The following is a 20,784-nucleotide window of genomic DNA, read 5'->3' as shown; positions in this document are numbered from 1 at the left end:
TTCCAACAGTTGAGGTCTCATGGCAGGTGCCACTTCATGACATCATCACCTGGGCACAGGCTGGAAGATACCATTGCAGCGCAGAGCCAGGTACATATCTCTACCTGGGCACAGGCTGGAAGATACCATTGTAGCGCAGAGGCAGTTACATATCTCTACCTGGGCACAGGCTGGAAGATACCATTGCAGCGCAGAGCCAGGTAAATATCTCCAGGTAGAGACCTGGGCACAAATTAGATTCTGAGCTATTTAATATATGAAAGTTCATGAAAGACCAACAGTCTGTTCTATACTCCTGTTCATGTGCATGGGGAGGGGAGTCATTTGTTTTTGTGGTAGTTGCCAAGTTTGTTGTGTGTATATATATATATATATATATATATATATATATATATATATATAGGGGTAGACAATAGAAAAGGTGCATGCTTGGCCCCCCCACCACCACTGTTGTACCTGCCTCTTCTGCCAACCCCTAGTTTCGGCCCTGATATGAACAAATCATTCATTTGACTTCTCTACAAATGTAACATAAGGGCCAGTGCCACCTATAGATATTAATCAAGTGCAGGCTCAAAAAATTATATCTTGTAATGGGGTATGTTCATGCACATCTTCTAAAAATTTTGTTTAAAAAAACCCATGTGCAAGGTACTGATTTATTATTACACTTGGCTCTACATCATATATATGGGGGACAATGATGTTTAAGGCACATGGAACACTGGGTCTAGAAGTAACAAATCAAATAGCAACATAGAAATGGGATTTCTTCTGGAACCGAGGGCTTTGGGGTCACTTTGTACAGAGCCGGCCATTTCTCAGCACAGATTCCTCATTTCTGCCCTGTGTCACATGCTGCTGGTCACATGGCTCACATGGCTTCTCTGTGAGAAGTGATCAGAGGACTTGATGGGAGATGTAAGGAGGCAGGTAGGGAAGTTACATGTCTGTGCTCTCCTACGTACCACTGACTTATAGCATTGGCTGGGGGCTGTTGCTCTCTATTGCACACATATGACTTGCATACAGTACAGGGGTCTGTTACACACGTTACAAAGGGGATTGAACCATTGCAGACATGTAGGGGGGAAGCTCCACTGCAATGAAGGATTCAACTGTTGGGAGGGAGTCCTATATTTTATTTCTGACTTGTTACTAATTCATGTTCAGTCTGGTCCAAGTCACTCCAGTTAGTTAAAGAGATAGTCCTTCCAATGACAGAATCAGTATGATTATCCATGCTACACTAGAAGTGCAATTTTATATGCTGCAGCTCCCTGTATTGTGTGTGGGAACAGTGTGGGCATCGCTGGTCCCTGGTGTTTCTTGCCAGCCCCCCCCCCCCCCACATGGGATTGACCCACAAGCCCCTCAAGGAGCACATGACCAAAACCTACTACTCTGCATTATGCCTTATTATATTAGTGAACCCTTCAAGTGCCCACAGTGTTGTTACTGGCAATCAGCAGGCCTGGGTGCAGGATGAGCCAAAATTCCCATTTAAAAACTGGAATTTTGCCTCTTAAAGTTACAAGAAACAGCTTTTTCCTGCCCTTGGTGAGTATCTCATCTCACCTCATGGCAGAATCCCAATGGTACATGCCAACAAATGAATGGTGAGTGGTGTTCTTTTCACAGAAGGCTCTATTTGTATTATGTATATCCCCAATACCCAAGTTTTGATTTAACTTATGTGTTTGAAAGGGACACCCATCTTTAATATTTCTTTATCTATTGACCTGACAGAGTAGTACCGTAGTTTAGTACATCCCTGTTGTTGGACACACTCACAGTGCTCCATGTACCATAGTGCTACTCAGACTCCAGCATGTGGACTGCTTTGTTTTTTTAAGAAACACAATTTCCCATTGAAACACAAGTTTTCTGCCAGTACTAGAGGTAGGGGAAAGGACTGGGGCTTAAGCAGATTTGCTATATTTTGGACAGACTGATGAGACATGTGAATTGATTTGCAGTTCTTATTCACTCTGTTTGTCCATTAAAAGCATCACCCAATACATCTGCAGTAGTCTGGATGCAAACATTCAATGTCAATGGCTCATTTAACCACATTATGATTTTACTAGCTTGGCAGTCAGTGGTTTAATGACTTGTCATTACTAGATTAATTAGTCAAAATTTGTTTTTATAATTCTGTGTGTGTGTAATTATAAAAATAGTAAATCAAATAACTGATGGGTACAGAGCCAAGCACAGCTTGTAGGATTTGCTACAGATGTACCTATTGTGTCACGAAATTGAAAGTTGTGCACTAAAAGTCTTCAGTCTTCTTTATCAAAGAGTGAAGTTTGCTAAAATGATATTCCATCACTCTCCATTCATTTCTATGGCAATTTTAAAGGTGTATTTATCAAAGGATGAACTTTCACCCATTGATAAATACTCTTAAAAATCCCATAGAAAGGATTGGAGAGTGGCATATTTTCACTCTAGTGTACTTTGGCAATCTCTAACTTCACTCTTTGATGAATATACCCCATTGAGTGCTTGGCCATGCACCTTCTGTCTTCCTGTAATGGGTTTATGAAACCCAGGGGAAGGTATTAAGGAGCTTGTGGCTAGCCTGCTAGTAAGACAATGGCTGATTAGGAAAGCTAAAACTGCAAGGTGAGCAAGGACCACTTCACAGAAGCTTGAGCAAACAACTATATTGTCAACTCTTACTACATTCATCAGCCATATCCATGAGGAAAATTAAAAATTAATGTATAGTGGTGAGTAAGTCTTTTTTTGGTCAGTTTGTCAGTGCTGGGTAAAATGGCAAGACAGATCATTTGTATGCATATAATATATAACTATCCTGAAAAATAGATAAAGAATGACTGCTCTAAACTCACCCCACCACAATGTGCCCCTCAGGTCAGCTCTACGAAGCTTCGTGTGCTCAGACACCAGCGTCCCCACTGTACTATAGATCCAATGAGCAATTAGTTCAGACGGCACTCCAGATAAAACTTAGGAAAAGATTTTTGCAACAGTAGGGTTAAAATCATCACCTTACACGTTTCGGGAAGCTCTCCCTTAATCATAGGCATTAAAAATAATACAAAAGCAATGAGCTAAACTCAGTTTGGTACAAAGTAACTGCTCATCGTGATAGAGTTTCACCTAGGGGCGTATTTATCAAAAAGTGAAGCTGGAGATCACCACAGTCCTGTAGTGTGAAATTCCTCCACTTTCCATTCATTTCTGTGGGATTTTTACAAGGGTATTTATCAATGGGTGAAAATGAACGCTCACCCTTTGGTAAATAGGCCTTTCAAAATGCCATAGAAATTAATAGAGAGTGGTGGAATTTCACTCTAAGGGGCTGATTCACTAAGGGTCAAATATCGAGGGTTAATTCACCCTCGATATTCGACTGGGAATTGAAATCCTTCGACTTCGAATATCGAAGTCGAAGGATTTAGCGCAGATAGTACGATCGAACGATCGAAGGATAATTCCTTCGATCGAACGATTAAATCCTTCGAATCGAACGATTCGAAGGATTTTAATCCAACGATCGAAGGAATATCCTTCGATCAAAAAAAGTTAGCCAAGCCTATGGGGACCTTCCCCATAGGCTAACATTGACTTCGGTAGCTTTTAGATGCCGAACTAGGGGGTCAAAGCTTTTTTTAAAGAGACAGTACTTCGACTATCGAATAGTCGAACGATTTTTACTTCGAATCCTTCGATTCAAGTCGTGGTCGAAGGTCGAAGTAGCCCATCCGATGGTCGAAGTAGCCCAAAAAAAACTTCGAAATTCGAAGTTTTTTTTACTTCGAATCCTTCACTCGAAGTTAGTGAATCGGCCCCTAGCTGTGCAGATCTATAACTTCACTCTTTGATAAATATGCCCCTAGAGACAGACCCATACCCAACCTGGATCTTCCAACCTGAGAACTGCACCCAGACACACATTTGTACCTACTCTGATATACTGATATACTGCAATCATTCAGCACAAAGATTTGTGTATACAGACAGAACAGACATACATCTGAACACTCTCCAATTGTGTGGTTTGTGCTTAACCCCATGCACCATAGGAGGTACAACCAGCAAATTTGTCCACATTTTATAATACATTTTTATCGGTGCATTTCCACACCATTTTCACACCCAGAAATTGTATACAATTACCCAAGTGTTTGTCCCTGGCATAAGAAGTACACGCCGCTTTAGTAATTGCTTCACAAAATCTTTGGAGAAATATAAATATTCTGCAAACCCATCAGGAAAAGAAAAGATGAAGGCTGAATGCTCTGTAATGTAGTGTTGTTAAGGACAAGAACAAATATATATATATGTTGACAGTGGCAGCTTGAACAAAGTGATTTTTTTGTTATTTCTTGAGCTAAACAGCTCTAATATTGCCATACCACAGCTCCCAGCCTGCCCAAACCCTTTAACAGTAAATGCTGTCTTCATTATTTGGTTGCAGCAACGCTACTATGGAAGTTTTATGTCCCCTTTAAACATTTGTAGAAGGAGTGATAATTGGACTGATACACCCTGGGAAACCAGTAGAAACCAGTAGTAGTGGATAACAAGAGAAAACATATGTTCAAGCAATATTCACTTCCAGAGATACTATACCGGTATGGAACCAGTTATCTAGAATGCTCGGGACCTGTGGTTTTCTAGATAAGGGATCTTTTTTTAGTTTCAATCTCCACACTTTAAACCAACGAAAAATCATTTAAAAATTCAATAAACCCAATGGGATTGTTTTGCTTCCAATTAGGATTTATTATATCTTATTTGAGATTAAGTACAAGGCAGTTTCTTATTTGTTCAAAGAAAAAAGAAACAGTTTTTGGATTATTTGACTAAATTGGAGTCTATGAGTGATGCTTTCCCATGATTTTTAGCTTTCTTGATAATGAGTTTCCGGATAACGGATCCCATACATGTATTAGAGTCCAATTCATGTGGCACAATTCAGTCAAAGTCACTAAGTGAACCCTGGGATTAAAAGGCTGGCAGTAACTACAGGGCTACATTTATGCCATGCATCAGTTCATCGCAGCTGGTACCAGAGGTTGCTAAGAGACATGTATGGAGACAAGTTCCTTGCTAAATAGCATCAAGGTGATGTTAGTTTTGTGTCCATTTCAGAGCTTTGCAAATAGGATTCTGGACTCTATGGGGCAAATTATCTAAGCGCCTAACGCTAGCGTCAATTCGCTAGCGTTGGGCATTTTCGTTACTTCGCAAATTCATGAACGCTGGAGTAACTTCGCTAGTGTTACTTCGCACCCTTACGCCTGGCGAATTTGCGCAACGGACGTAACTACGCAAATTCACTAACACGCGCATTGTACTGACCGCTACCTTTTACGTTTGACTTCCTTCGCCACCTCAGACCAGGCGAAGTGCAGTAGAGTAGATAGGGATTGCTTCAAAAAAAGTTCACATTTTTTCTAAGTCCCAAAAAACGCTGGCGTTTTTTCTATATTATGGGTGATAGGCTGAAAAAGATCAAAAACTTTTTTGGGGCTCCCCTCCTTCCCCCCTACATTTCCTAATTCATGGCAACTTAACTATACAGTGGGCACATGTGTAGGGCAAAATAAAAATTTTATTTGATGTTTTGAAGGTTTCCCAGGCATTTGTAGTGCTGCTACATATTCCTCTATAGAAATTTGAATTTGGCGCCGTATGCAAATTAACCATCGCTAGCGTAACTTCGCTTTGCTTACCGAATCAACGCTAGCACAACTTCGCAACCTTACGCTACCCCTGAGTGCAACTTCGGATTTTAGTGAATTTGCGGAGCACTGGCGAAACTGCGCCTGGGGAAGTGCGGCGAAGATACGTCTGGCGCAACTACGAATATTAGTGAATTTGCCCCTATGAGTGATCTTTTGAGTAAATAATCAGAGATTTCAGTAGAAGCCATCTTTAGTGGTCACAAATCATGAGTTTGGATGAACTAAAGCCTGTCACAAATGCCTTAACTGAGAGTAAGTAATATGGCAGCTTCACTAACATGCATAATTGCATATATAGAAAATCACATGTTTTTGAGCCACTGTGTTCATTATTCATGGTTTTATTAAAGGAGTTGTTTACATTTGAGTTAACTTTCAGTATGTTATATTCAATTTGCCATTGATTTCCATTTTCTATTATTTGTAGTTTTTGAGTTATTTAGCTTTTTATTCAGCAGCTTTCTAGTTTGCAATATAGTTGCTAGGGACCAAAATACCCTAGCAACAATGCACTGATTTGAATAAGATACTGAAATATGAATAGGAGAGGCCCTCAATAGAAAGATTAGGAATAAAAAGTACCTGTAACAATAAATATATATATAATAATTGACAATCCACATAGGGGCTACTAAATGGCCAATCGTAGAACTTATTTGGCACCCCAAGAACATTTTTCATGTTTGTGTTTCTTACCATTTTTTTTTTTCTTCTAAATGTTGCTCACGGGTTCAAAAGGTTGGGAATCCCTGCTCTAGACCTTGTAGAATGGGCACTTGTGTATATTGACCATGTATTTGACCCTCAATGATATAAACAATCAGTAATAGATTTCTTAAGTACAATGATTTACACCAGGAACAACATTGACCTTTGGGGAGGTGGGTTATTTATGTTTGACCAATGTTGGGTTTTTTACTGCAGGATACAAGAAAGGGGTAGCCTGGGGTCTATTAGAGGCTTATTTGAAATCATCGCTGCATTGGGAAGCCCTCTATTCGGGGTAATGTAATAACAGCTGTGGTTCCTTCAAGTTTAAGTTAGTAGTTAATCCTTAATTGAATGCACTTGATTTTACTGTCAGTCTATAGTTACATTGCGCTGATATATTGATTTGGTGATAAGAGGGTAATGTAATATCAGCTGTAAAGTTTGCTTAAAGTCTAGCCTTTAGCAACCAGTTCGATATTAGCCTTTCAGAAGGCCAGAAGATACAGGTATGGGATCCGTTATCCATAAACCTGTTACTCCAGAAAGCTCCAAATTATGAAAAGGCCTCCTTCCATAGACTCCATTTTAATTAAATAATCCTTTTTCTCTGTAATAATAAAACCTTGTACAGGCATGGGATCCATTATCCAGAAGCCCGTTATCCAGAAAGCTCCAACATTACGTGAAAGGTTGTCTCCCATAGACTCTATTTTATCCAAATAATCCAAGTTTTTAAAAATGATTTCCCTTTTCTCTAATAATAAAACAGTACATTGTACTTAATCCAAACTTGGACATACTTAATATTAATTTGAAGCAAAACAAACCTCTTAGGTTTATTGAATATAATGTTTATTATATGATATTCAAGCAGACTTAAGGTATCAAGATCCAAATTACAGAAGGATCCTTATCTGAAATATCCAACTCCCGAGCATTCTGGATAACAGGTCCCATACCTATACTTGATCCAAACAAAGATATAATTAAGTCTTACTGGAAGCAAAACCAGCCTACTGGGTTTATGTTGTAGACAAATTGGACCTAAATAACACAAATTCTGCCAATGCATTTCCTCACTCACAGTCACACCATTGGTTGAATTAGCACATGTTTATACATGTGAGCAGTAACGCCACGCCAAGGCTTCAACCCTGTTACCGGCACTCCGGGTGTAACGCCTCACACAAGACAAGACAAACGTGACAAACAAAGACAACAAACGAGGATTAAACTGCACGTGTCTATGACGTCCCACCCTTTGCTCATTTGACTAAAACTAAACTTAAACCAGGACAAGGTAAAAAAAAACCCATCTTACTTCAGACAGGGAAAAAACCCTTGCCCTGGATTTTTACAGAACTATATACAAAACTCACAGGGTATAGGATCTATAGACATGATGTGCAGGAAGACGAAGCAGTCTGAGATCTTGCCATCTGCTTGCCTTCTCGTTACACCCTTATCCTTTCATATCTCACATTCACTCACCATTCGCTCACATATATATACCCACCTAATACTTACCCGCCATGCACCAGATGAGTGACTGCGCCTGATGTTACCAAGGAAGGAAATGCAGATGATAATACGGCCTTTGTGCAGCAGGTGGAGCTGATGTTGAATCCACAGATATTCCCACTGTCCTCTGATCTTATGTACCTACTGTATGCTAGATGGAACAGCATGTTATTATGACTGGCTGGATCACACACACTCACCTACTCACTTACTCCAGCCAGGAGGAATGTAGGAATGAAAATCCAGAGACGATTTTATTGTCCCCTGATGTGGCTTCATCTTCCTGGGACCCGAGGAACGACAGCTTTCCCTCATACGGCTTGAATAGCTTTGCTGATGGCTGAACGGAGGGAAAAAACTATTTAGTTGAGATCCTACAAAATACCTATTATGAGCAAGAGAATAGTTACTGTATTTGTGTTTAAATGTTGTTAGCAGGCTTTGGTAGTAAAAATAGCAGTTTGTGTTTCAGTTTGTTGTGTATTTCATAACACTAAACAATAAAGATTACAATGAAAATGTCCAGCCTTTTGAAATGGAAGTGCATTAGAGATACTTTTGCATTTTCCTTGTGTGTATTGATTTTCATGGCATAAATAAAACTTCAGAAATCATGTACTTACTTCACTTGGCTGGAGAGGGGGCTCTGCTCCTTGTTCTTCCAGCACCACCCAATCGATGGACTCATAGAATTGGTGGCACCTGATGTCCCCTTGTGCACCGAGTCGTCGCCTCGGATTCTTTCTAAGGAGCTAAAGTTTGAAAAGGCAATTATTTTTATACCACAGATTTTATACTCACTGAAAAACCCATCAATGAAACCACTGCAAATGATCCATAGGTTTGCAGGATAGTTATTCCCATTTCTCTATCCCACTGTTGATACCCACCTTTTCCAGAAGATCTATTAGACCGTCATCCAGCCATTCAGGTATTTCAGGCTCATCCAAGGTGATCGATTCAATGAGTCTTTCTCTGTCATCGTTGTAAAACGGGGTCTCTCCAGTGGCCAAGTTGCAGATGGTGATCCCAAGTGACCACCAGTCGACCGCTGCATTGTATGGCAATCCTTGTAGGATCTTGACCAGAAAGAAAAGTTATTACTTAAGAGAAAACTTGCAGGCATATTCACAGATTTTAATAAAAAAATCGAAATAAAGCCAAACGTGCTTATTTATATAACATGTAGGTATAAATGTATTTGATAGACATGCGCTAGATACAGTTCTTTTGTCCTTGACATAATCTCCTTTACTAATTATTTTTACTTGGTTTCTACTGTAAATATACTGTAATTCCATGTCTTACCTCTGGGGCCACATATGACAGAGTTCCGACCCGGCCAGTGATGGTGTCATCTTTGAAGACATTTTGTACAGCCAGGCCGAAGTCTGAGATCTTAGCATGGCCTTTGCGATCCAATAGGATGTTGAGGGGTTTGATGTCTCTAATAAAGAGATTAAAGGAGTTACACAGAAGAAGACAAGGGATGTTGATTTGCAGAACAACCTGAGTGTGGCCTCTGCTGTAGAATGTTACAGAGATGAAGAAATCTATACTGACCGATGGATGATCCCCTTGCTGTGCAGGAACTGCAGGCCGCATATCATCTCAGCTGAATAGAACCTTTTAAACAAGGGAAAAATGGTTAGAAAAGATTACTCTATAAGATATGTGTTTCCAAAGAGTTAACTAGCAAATTATATATGTTTATTGGTTATTAGCCAAGCTGATTTTTTTCCATTACCCCCCCCCATAGGTTTAATTGGTATAAAAGTATTTCTTAGTGATATTATACTAGTACCATTTACTACATGTGCCACTTACTGGATTTTCTCCCTTTCGAGCCATCCGTTGTCCAACTCGTCTTCCAGGCTTCCCCCGCTCAGGTATTCCATGACGTAGAGGGCATGCCGCTGGTTACACAGACAAAAAGACACATATAAGTTGGCACTCAGAAACATAAAACCAAATAGGATTGGGCAAGGAGTCCTCTGAGTAAAAGTAACTCATTGCTGTACATGTTACATAAAATGAATGAAATATATAATATGAATATATTGCATCAGTTTATTAATATTGTGGGTAGTTGATGGGTACCCTGGCTGGACCAATTGACTGGCACCAACCAAGAGATGCTCTGGCAGTTTGGCAGACCAGCCCAACCTGCATGTGTGGGACTGAATGAAATACTGAGTCAGTGCTGTACCTGGGTTTGAAAAGCAGCATAGCCTTGGCAAAGGAATTGACAGTCCCTTGAGATTTTTAGGACCTGTGCCTCGGTGACAATGCTGTCATATTCTGACTCTGTCTTTCTGATGTACTTCAGAGCCACGTGTGTCTTCCTGTCTTTTAACTTGGCCAGCATGACCTGAGAAAGGCAAGAAAAGAGTCAATAAATATACTGAAATTAGAGCAAGATGGAAAACACATTGATATATAGGGGTATATTTATCAAAGAGTGAAGTTAATAGTGAAGTTCCGCCACTAGAGTGAAATTGCGCCACTCCCCATTCATTTCTATGGGATTTTTAAAGGCGTATTTATCAAAGGTAAAATTTCACTTTCACCCATTGATAAATACGCCTTTCAAAATCCCATAGAAATGAATTGAGAGCTGCGGCATTTCACTCTAGTGGCGGAACTTCACTCTTTGATTAATTTACCCCATAGTTGGAAATATTATTGAGTTTTGTATTTGTTCTTTCGTACATTGGGCCAGATTTAATTCAGTGATAAAAAGGTTTATCATGTGAAAATGTATAGGCAACATTCAATTTAACGTGGTAAACCATGAGATAACTTTTTTTTTAACTGAGTTGAATCTGACCCATGATTGGAAATAGTCTACAGAACACTCATTCCATTTGGTTCCCATCGCATTTAGGATCTAGAAACTATAGAAAAAAAGAATTGCGCCTAATGGAAACCAGTCACTCACTTTGCCATATCCTCCTGTTCCCAGCATAGAGAATATGTCATAGCTGGAGACACTGAGCGGGTCAAGCCTTGAAGACTGAGCTGGTGTTACGGTTTTGGCATCTCCTAGTGAAGAAAAGAGATATTATTTACAACACATGTAATAATATATAGTTAATATATCACTTCTAGAATTCTTTAGACACAATTTGTTGCATGATACATAATTTTACTTCTACCATACGCTTGAAACACCTTAAGAATGGAAAACAACTGAATCAAAATAAATGAGAGGCATTATAATTTGCATTTTATTTTAATTTATTTTAATGTATCACATTTTATTTCATTTAAGTCTGTGACATACAGTTTGATTATGACAATGATAATGCGATTGTGTAATTTACAGTCAATTTCACAGATTTGTTACATGATTCTACAACATAGACATTATCATTATGCAACGTATATATATTACTGTTTGATATATTCAGAAAAAATATGTCCATACTAGTACAATAAGAAAGTATGTTGTGAATATAAATGAAAATCAATAAAAATTATAGATACAAAAATAACACCTTCAAAATGTGTCTGTTTCTCTCCCTTATAGAATAGGAGAACCTTGGCATCATGGGAGGTAATGCCATGGCAATACAGAACAGTCTGTTCTACTTAACCCTTTGAGCACTAGCTGATTTCCAAAAAAACCATTCACATTTTAATATTTTTCAATATAGGCCCTGTTTTTTTACCTAGGAAAATGATATATTATTTTTAAAACAAAATTAGATTTCTTCATATGCTTAATAGCATTATATACTGTGACACCACTGTAGTGATCCTAGTGGATAATGATACAACATGTATAGATTTCTGACTTGTAAAGATCAAACCCCAAATGAGCCAAAAGATGGTTTTCAAAGCACCACAAGGTCAAAACGCTTGGTAAACTATACCCCATGGCTTACGGTTTTAGCAGACACCCCATTGATATGAAGGAAGGAGAATAGAAAAAAAAATACTAAAATGGTAAAATCATAATGATGTGGGGGTACTATTATACATTAGGGGGCACTACGCTATTATTTGCCAGGGGCCACAATTACAATACCCTATACTGAGTTTATCAATACATTCTCATAAAGTCAATGTATGAGCATGTACTGATTAGTCAGTTTGAATTACCTCACCTGGGCAAACTCATTACATTTGTGGGGATTTGTTAATGGATATTGTTCCCAGGCACTTTCTGATTGGTTACTATAGGCGACTGCCCTTGTGCAATTTTGAATCTATATTTGCAACCAAAACCTAAACAGCAATTGCACTGGTTAAATATTGAATCAACATTTATGTGGGCTGCCCCTTTTTTTGCAATTTATTGAAATATGTAGTCAATATAAATAGTGCACAGGCAGGTTCTCTCAATGTAACAGAACGGTTGAATTTGCTGGTCAACTGTGGGTTAGTGTCAATGGCAAACTTAATGTATTTTATTACATATGGGGATAAGTGTTAATTGCACCAGTAAAATTACTCCTAGCAACCAATCAAATCTTTCTAGTCATTTTAGGATAAAATAGACTGTTTCAAGCTGTTTGATGATTAGTTGCCATTGGCATCTGCACTTGTACAATTTAGCACCTATGTTAGTAGCTAAGCTCTAAACACTCCAACACTGCCCCAATAAATTATGTAAATCACGTGGGCCACTCCTTTTTCCTAAAAAAAAGCTATTTTTTTCTTTACCTTCATCATTTTCCTCCCTTCTCCTTTTCTCCTCCCTGCAGCTCTCATCTGGTACATGCTGCTCCTCCAGACTCCTCACTCTCTTCTTCTTGGTCTTTCCATCTTCTTTCTTCTCACTTCCTGGTCTCCTTTTCTTCTGCGATGGCCCTGGGTCTGAATTGCGACGATTCCTCTTCATTTTCTCTCTAAAGTCGCGTTGATCTCTCTTCTCTCCTCTCACTCTCTGATGTCTCCTCACCAACTGTCTCTTTCCAACAGTTGAGGTCTCATGGCAGGTGCCACTTCATGACATCATCACCTGGGCACAGGCTGGAAGATACCATTGCAGCGCAGAGCCAGGTACATATCTCTACCTGGGCACAGGCTGGAAGATACCATTGTAGCGCAGAGCCAGTTACATATCTCTACCTGGGCACAGGCTGGAAGATACCATTGCAGCGCAGAGCCAGGTACATATCTCCAGGTAGAGACCTGGGCACAAATTAGATTCTGAGCTATTTAATATATGAAAGTCCAACAGTCTGTTCTATACTGCTGTTCATGTGCATGGGGAGGGGAGTCATTTGTTTTTGTGGTAGTTGCCAAGTTTGTTGTGTGTGTATATATATAGGGGTAGACAATAGAAAAGGTGCATGCTTGGCCCCCCCCCCACCACCACTGTTGTACCTGCCTCTTCTGCCAACCCCTAGTTTGGGCCCTGATATGAACAAATCATTCATTTGACTTCTATACAAATGTAACATAAGGGCCAGTGCCACCTATAGATATTAATCAAGTGCAGGCTCAAGAAATTATATCTTGTAATGGGGTATGTTCATGCACATCTTCTAAAAATTTTGTTTAAAAAAACCCATGTGCAAGGTACTGATTTATTATTACACTTGGCTCTACATCATATATATGGGGGACAATGATGTTTTAGGCATATGGAACACTGGGTCTAGAAGTAACAAATCAAATAGCAACATAGAAATGGCATTTCTTCTGGGACCCAGGGCTTTGGGGTCACTTTGTACAGAGCCGGCCATTTCTCAGCACAGATTCCTCATTTCTGCCCTGTGTCACATGCTGCTGGTCACATGGCTCACAGGTCACATGCACAATGCAGGAAGTGTTTTCTGTGAGAAGTGATCAGAGGACTTGATGGGAGATGTAAGGAGGCAGGTAGGGAAGTTACATGTCTGTGCTCTCCTACGTACCACTGACTTATAGCATTGGCTGGGGGCTGTTGCTCTCTATTGCACACATATGACTTGCATACAGTACAGGGGTCTGTTACACACGTTACATAGGGGATTGAACCATTGCAGACATGTAGGGGGGAAGCTCCAGTGCAATGAAGGATCCAACTGTTGGGAGGGAGTCCTATATTTTATTTCTGACTTGTTACTAATTCATGTTCAGTCTGGTCCAAGTCACTCCAGTTAGTTAAAGAGACAGTCCTTCCAATGACAGAATCAGTATGATTATCCATGCTACACTAGAAGTGCAATATATGTTATTTTACTGTATATGCTGCAGCTCCCTGTATTGTGTGTGGGAACAGTGTGGGCATCGCTGGTCCCAGGTGTTTCTTGCCAGCCCCCCCCCACATGGGATTGACCCACAAGCCCTCAAGGAGCACATGACCAAAACCTACTACTCTGCATTATGCCTTATTATATTAGTGAACCCTTCAAGTGCCCACAATGGTGTTACTGGCAATCAGCAGGCCTGGGTGCAGGATAAGCCAAAATTCCCATTTAAAAACTGGAATTTTGCCTCTTAAAGTTACAAGAAACAGCTTTTTCCTGCCCTTGGTGAGTATCTCAACTCACCTCTTGGCAGAATCCCAATGGTACATGCCAACAAATGAATGGTGAGTGGTGTTCTTTTCACAGAAGGCTCTATTTGTATTATGTATATCCCCAATACCCAAGTTTTGATTTAACTTATGTGTTTGAAAGGGACACCCATCTTTAATATTTCTTTATCTATTGACCTGACAGAGTAGTACCGTAGTTTAGTACATCCCTGTTGTTGGACACACTCACAGTGCTCCATGTACCATAGTGCTACTCAGACTCCGGCATGTGGACTGCTTCCTTTTTTTAAGAAACACAATTTCCCATTGAAACACAAGTTTTCTGCCAGTACTAGAGGTAGGGGAAAGGACTGGGGCTTAAGCAGATTTGCTATACTTTGGACAGACTGATGAGACATGTAAATTGATTTGCAGTTCTTATTCACTCTGTTTGTCCATTAAAGGGCATGTAAAGTCTAAAATAGAATAAGGCTAGAAATGCTGTATTTTGTATACTACATATAAACATGAACTTACTGCATCACAAGCCTTATCAAACAAATAATTTATGCTTTCAAAGTTGGCTACAGGGGGTCACCATCTTGTAACTTTGTTAAACATCTTTGCAAGACTAAGACTGTGCACATGCTCAGTGTGGTCTGGGCTGCTTAGGGGTCGTCATAAACAAAGCTGCTTGAGTTCTGCATGACTGGGAAGTAAGGCGGGGGCTCCCCCTGCTGTTCATAAGTATGATTGTTTCCCTGCTCAGCAGTTAGGGACCATCTGACAATTCTTATCCACAGCAGTAAATGAAGGGAGAATTTCACTGCATACAGTCAGGTCACATTTTTTAATTAAAGTATATTGGAGATAGGTTTCTTTTTTATTAAAGAAAGTAAAAATGGGATTTTATTTTTTTGCCTTTACATGCCCTTTAAAAGCATCACCCAATACATCTGCAGTAGTCTGGATGCAAACATTCAATGTCAATGGTTTGTTTAACCACATTATGATTTTACTAGCTTGGCAGTCAGTGGTTTAATGACTTGTCATTACTAGATTAATAAGTCAAAATTTGTTTTTATAATTCTGGGGCCGATTCACTAACTTCAAGTGAAGGATTCGAAGGTAAAAAACTTTGAATTTCGAATTTTTTTTTTGGGCTACTTCGACCTTCGACTACGACTTCGACTTCGAATCGAAGGATTCGAACTAAAGATCATTCGACTATTTGACCATTCGATATTCGAAGTACTGTCTCTTTAAAAAAAACTTCGACCCCCTAGTTCGCCATCTAAAAGCTACCGAAGTCAATGTTAGCCTATGGGGAAGGTCCCCATAGGCTTGGCTAACTTTTTTTGATCGAAGGATTTTATCGTTCGATCGAAGGAGTTATCCTTCGACCGTTCGCAAGGGGCGTAACTATAGAGGAAGCAGAGGGGGGCCAGGAAGTATAGGGGTCCCACAAGGCCCTAATTCATATACAATTTCAATAAATATTGGAGAAACAAGTCAACCTCTAAACATTTTGGGGGCCGGAAAAATAATTTGCTGTGGGGCCCAGTAATATCTAGTTACGCCACTGATCGTTCGATCGAACTATATGCGCTAAATCCTTCGACTTCGATATTCGAAGGATTTTAATTCCTAGTCGAATATCGAGGGTTAATTAAGCCTCGATATTCGACCCTTAGTGAATCGGCCCCTCTGTTTGGGTGTATAATTAAAAAAATAGTAAATCAAATAACTGATGGGTAGAGAGCCAAGCACAGCTTGTAGGATTCGCTACAGATGTATGTATTATATCACAAAATGGAAAGTTGTGCACTAAAAGTCTTCAGTGTTCTTTAACCCTTTGGGGTATTTTTATCAAAGAGTGAAGTTTGCTAGAGTGATATTCCACCACTCTCCATTCATTTCTATGGCATTTTTAAAGGCGTATTTATCAAAGGATGAACTTTCACTTTCACCCATTGATAAATACTCTTAAAAATCCCATAGAAATGACCCCATTGAGTGCTTGGCCATGCCCCTTTTGTCTTCCTGTAATGGGTTTATGAAACCCAGGGTAAGCTGATGAGGAGCTTTCGGCTAGCCTGCTAGTAAGACAATGGCTGCTTAGGAAGGCTAAAACTGCAAGGTGAACAAGAACTGCTTTACAGAAGCTTGAGCAAACAACTATATTGTCAACTCTTACTACATTCATCAGCCATATCCATGAGGAAGATTAAAAATTAATGTATAGTGGTGAGTAAGTCTTTTTTTGGTCAGTTTGTCAGTGCTGGGTAAAATGGCAAGACAGATCATTTGTATGCATATAATATATAACTATCCTGAAAAATAGATAAAGAATGACCGCCCTAGACTCACCCCACCATGCTGTGCCCCTCCGGTCAGCTCTACGAAGCTTCGTGTGCTCAGACACCAGCGTCCCCACTGTACTATAGATCCAATGAGCAATTCATTCAGACGGCACTCCGGATAAAACTTAGGAAAAGTTTATTGCAACAGTAGGGTTAAAATCATCACCTTACACGTTTCGGGAAGCTCTCCCTTAATCATAGGAATTAAAAATAATACAAATGCAATGAGCTAAACTTAGTTTGGTAACTGCTCACCGTTATAGAGTTTCACCTAGGGGCATATTTATCAAAAAGTGAAGCTGGAGATCACCACAGTCCTGTAGTGTGAAATTCCTCCACTTTCCATTCATTTCTGTGGGATTTTTACAAGGGTATTTATCAATGGGTGAAAATGAAAGCTCACCCTTTGGTAAATAGGCCTTTCAAAATGCCATAGAAATTAATAGAGAGTGGTGGAATTTCACTCTAGCTGTGCAGATCTATAACTTCACTCTTTGATAAATATGCCCCTAGAGACAGACTCATACCCAACCTGGATCTTCCAACCTGAGAACTGCACCCAGACACACATTTGTACCTACTCTGATATACTGATATACTGCAATCATTCAGCACAAAGATTTGTGTATACAGACAGAACAGACATACATCTGAACACTCTCCAATTGTGTGGTTTGTGCTTAACCCCATGCACCATAGGAGGTACAACCAGCAAATTTGTCCACATTGTATAATACATTTTTATCGGTGCATTTCCACACCATTTTCACACCAAGAAATTGTATACGCTGTATACACTGTTTTAGTAATTGCTTCACAAAATCTTTGGAGAAATATAAATATTCTGCAAACCCATCAGGAAAAGAAAAGATGAAGGCTGAATGCTCTGTAATGTAGTGTTGTTAAGGACAAGAACAAATATATATATATGTTGACAGTGGCAGCTTGAACAAAGTGATTTTTTTGTTATTTCTTGAGCTAAACAGCTCTAATATTGCCATACCACAGCTCCCAGCCTGCCCAAACCCTTTAACAGTAAATGCTGTCTTCATTATTTGGTTGCAGCAACGCTACTATGGAAGTTTTATGTCCCCTTTAAACATTTGTGCATTGATTGTTTTTATGCATTCCCTGAATGTGTTTTTATTCGAATGACTAAATGAGCAGCAGCTTAAACCATCATGTTGGAATATATTATGTCCCCTTTTGCCTTCAGAAAATAAACAATTCATACTGCATTTGTACATACTACGTGAAACACACTGGCTCAGACTATTCTGCAGTCCCATTTCAATCTATTATCAAGGCATACAGTATGCTGACACTTGTAGTCCAGAAACATCAGGGTTGTACTCTTAGTAGAGAGTGATAATTCTGAGACAATTTGCAATTGGTTTTCGTTTTTATTATTTTGAGTTATTTAGATTTTGATTCAGAAGCTCTCCTGTTTGCAGTTTTAGCAACCCAGTTGCTATGGTCCGAATTAATCTACAAACCATGCATTCATTTGAATAAGAGACTGGACTATGAATAGGAGAGGGTCTGAATAGAAAGATGAGCAATAAAAAGTAGCAATAACAATACATTTGTTGACTTACAGAGCATTTGTTTTAGATGGGGTCAACGACCCCCATTTGAAAGCCAGAAAGAGTCTGAAGAGGAAGGCAAATAATTCAAAAACTATAAAAATGAAAAATGAAGGCCAATTGAAGAGTTGCATAAAATTAGCCATTCATTAACATAATACAAATTAACTTAAAGGTGAACCACCTCTTTAAAGGAATACTAATCAATAAAACCTTTCCCATTACAGCATGATCAACTAGCACTGCATAGCACTAGTACATAGAATTCTCTATGTACATCATTTTGCCTCTGTAATTATGTGAACATGGGTTTATTTTGAGAGTAATGAGTCCAAATTTTGCTGGTGAAAACTCTTTGTGTAATTCATCCACCTTATATCTATAGAAATAAATCAAATCAACTGGACTTGTGTTTTTCTTAAAGACATTTCACCAGTCATCCAGCTGGCTTTCTCAATTCAGAATAGATATTTTACTTCGATGGTCGAATATCGAGGGTTAATTAACCCTCGATATCGGACCCTTAGTAAATGTGCCCCCATGTGCAATCACATACACTGAAGCATCTGGAAAGTCTTGTGAATACTAAAAGTTTTTTGTTTTGTTTTTCTTTTTGTCGATTCCAGGAGGGGGTGTCATGGGAACATCAGGACGCAATGCAACTTTATAAGCATTACGAGATCTTAGCTTAGCTGAAGTTATTTATTGGAACTTTGAACTCTGGAAATTGATTTTTTTCAGCTCAGTGTCAATAAAGTCATGTCTTGGTTCATTCTTGTTTTTTCTCTGCTACCTGTGTTACCCCAAAGCAGCAATACACGTTGTACTGCTGTTTGTTTAAACTAAGGGAAGGTTTTGAGAGACTAGCTTCAGTGGCAAATAGCTCTACAATACTGGTCCCATCACACTAGGAGCAGGAGAGCAGGTAGTAGAGTAGCCAGGCTTTGCTGCTTCTAGAGAGAACCTAGTTATCAATACCAAGAAATGAATTAGGAGGAAGTACCTGATAATCCTGTCCTCTAGTGATATTAATAACTTAATTAACTTATTGTTAAGGTCTGAACAGAGGCATATCTTATCAGAAAAGACATAGAATTTGCAGGTGCTCGTATTCACCAACACCTTTTTCAAGCTCCTATGAAAATCTACCAACACGAGACTAGAAGGCCAAGACAGTCTACAGCCTAGACCTCAAATTTGCTTTTCCTGTGTCTTCATTAATTTCCTTTGGGCACTCTAGTCTCCTACCACCCACCGTAAATACTAAGAAAGTGTTCATTCAAACTACAGTACAGCACAAACCTGCAACTCTTTGTCAGGCCTTCTCCTAAGAAGTCACCCGCAAGCAGGATAGGATCCTCAGGGGAAGCCACCAGGGTGGCTGATAAAAACAGGAACAAATAGGAGTATGATTATGAGTACTGTCCACTTGTCACGTACTGTACCTAGGATCCTCCCATTTCTTACCCACCTCTTGCTCTTTAAATACCCTAAAGCAGGATTGTCCAACTTGAGTCTCACCGCTTGAATATGAGCCTTCACAAGATCCAACTGACAGCCCAAGAGCTCGACAGGTACAAATTATAGGGCACAAGCACCCAAAGGACAACTGGAAGTAATACTTGCTTTGAGGTGCCATTACTTGGCCTCTCTTTGCATGTTGCAACCACAGAAGCAACTGACTTATGAATCACACCCTGATGTAATTTACAAGATTGTCTGTGTTTGCTTGTGTCTGAAATTACTCTGGACAGCTGCACTGTGGGTAAAAAAATATGGTGGATTGCTAACAAAAGGTGTATTGTAATACTACACAGGTATGGCACAGTAGCCAAAATGTTGGGCACCTGAGGTTTTAGGGATAAGAGATCTTTCTGTAATTTGGATCTCCATACCTTAAGGCTAAAAAATATTTAAACATTAATTAAACCCAGTAGGATTGTTTTGTTTCTAATATGATGTCATCAGTTATAAACGGTGAGTTCTGATGTCATTTCTGTCACATGACTCACTGAAATTTGTGTATTATAATAAAGTACCCCCAGTTGCAAAATATGAGGATATTAGAAGTTACCTCGGAGTTCCATGACCTGTATAAAAACATTATATGGTCATGAAACTCCTCGGTAACTTATAATAGCCTTATATTTTACAAGAGGGGGTACGTTATTCATTATATAATATTATTCTTCCCTGAGCTGCCTATATAGAAAAATCTAACTGGCCGACGGGACAGTATCACAATTGTTTATACCCCGCACTGAGAGAACCAGTCCACTACAGATAAGTGACAGGTATTCCTTTTTATTAACCAATGGACCAATGGTTTAACCATGACGCCATCACCGGAAGCCAAATCAGCCAATCCAGTGAATAAGATGTAGGCAGGGTGGGTGGAGTGAGGCGGATTTATTGGATCTTAT

The 20,784-nt window shown here is 39.4% G+C and overlaps 1 pseudogene; it reads left to right on the top strand.

The window, feature by feature from the left end:
• The window catches only part of cox15.L, a 57,959-nt pseudogene that overhangs the window by 26,084 nt on the left and 11,091 nt on the right, over positions 1-20,784 (top strand).

The sequence above is a fragment of the Xenopus laevis genome, chromosome 7L (genome assembly GCF_017654675.1).
Source record: "Xenopus laevis strain J_2021 chromosome 7L, Xenopus_laevis_v10.1, whole genome shotgun sequence".
NCBI lineage: Eukaryota > Metazoa > Chordata > Amphibia > Anura > Pipidae > Xenopus > Xenopus laevis.
This window is presented reverse-complemented; position numbering and strand designations above follow the sequence as displayed.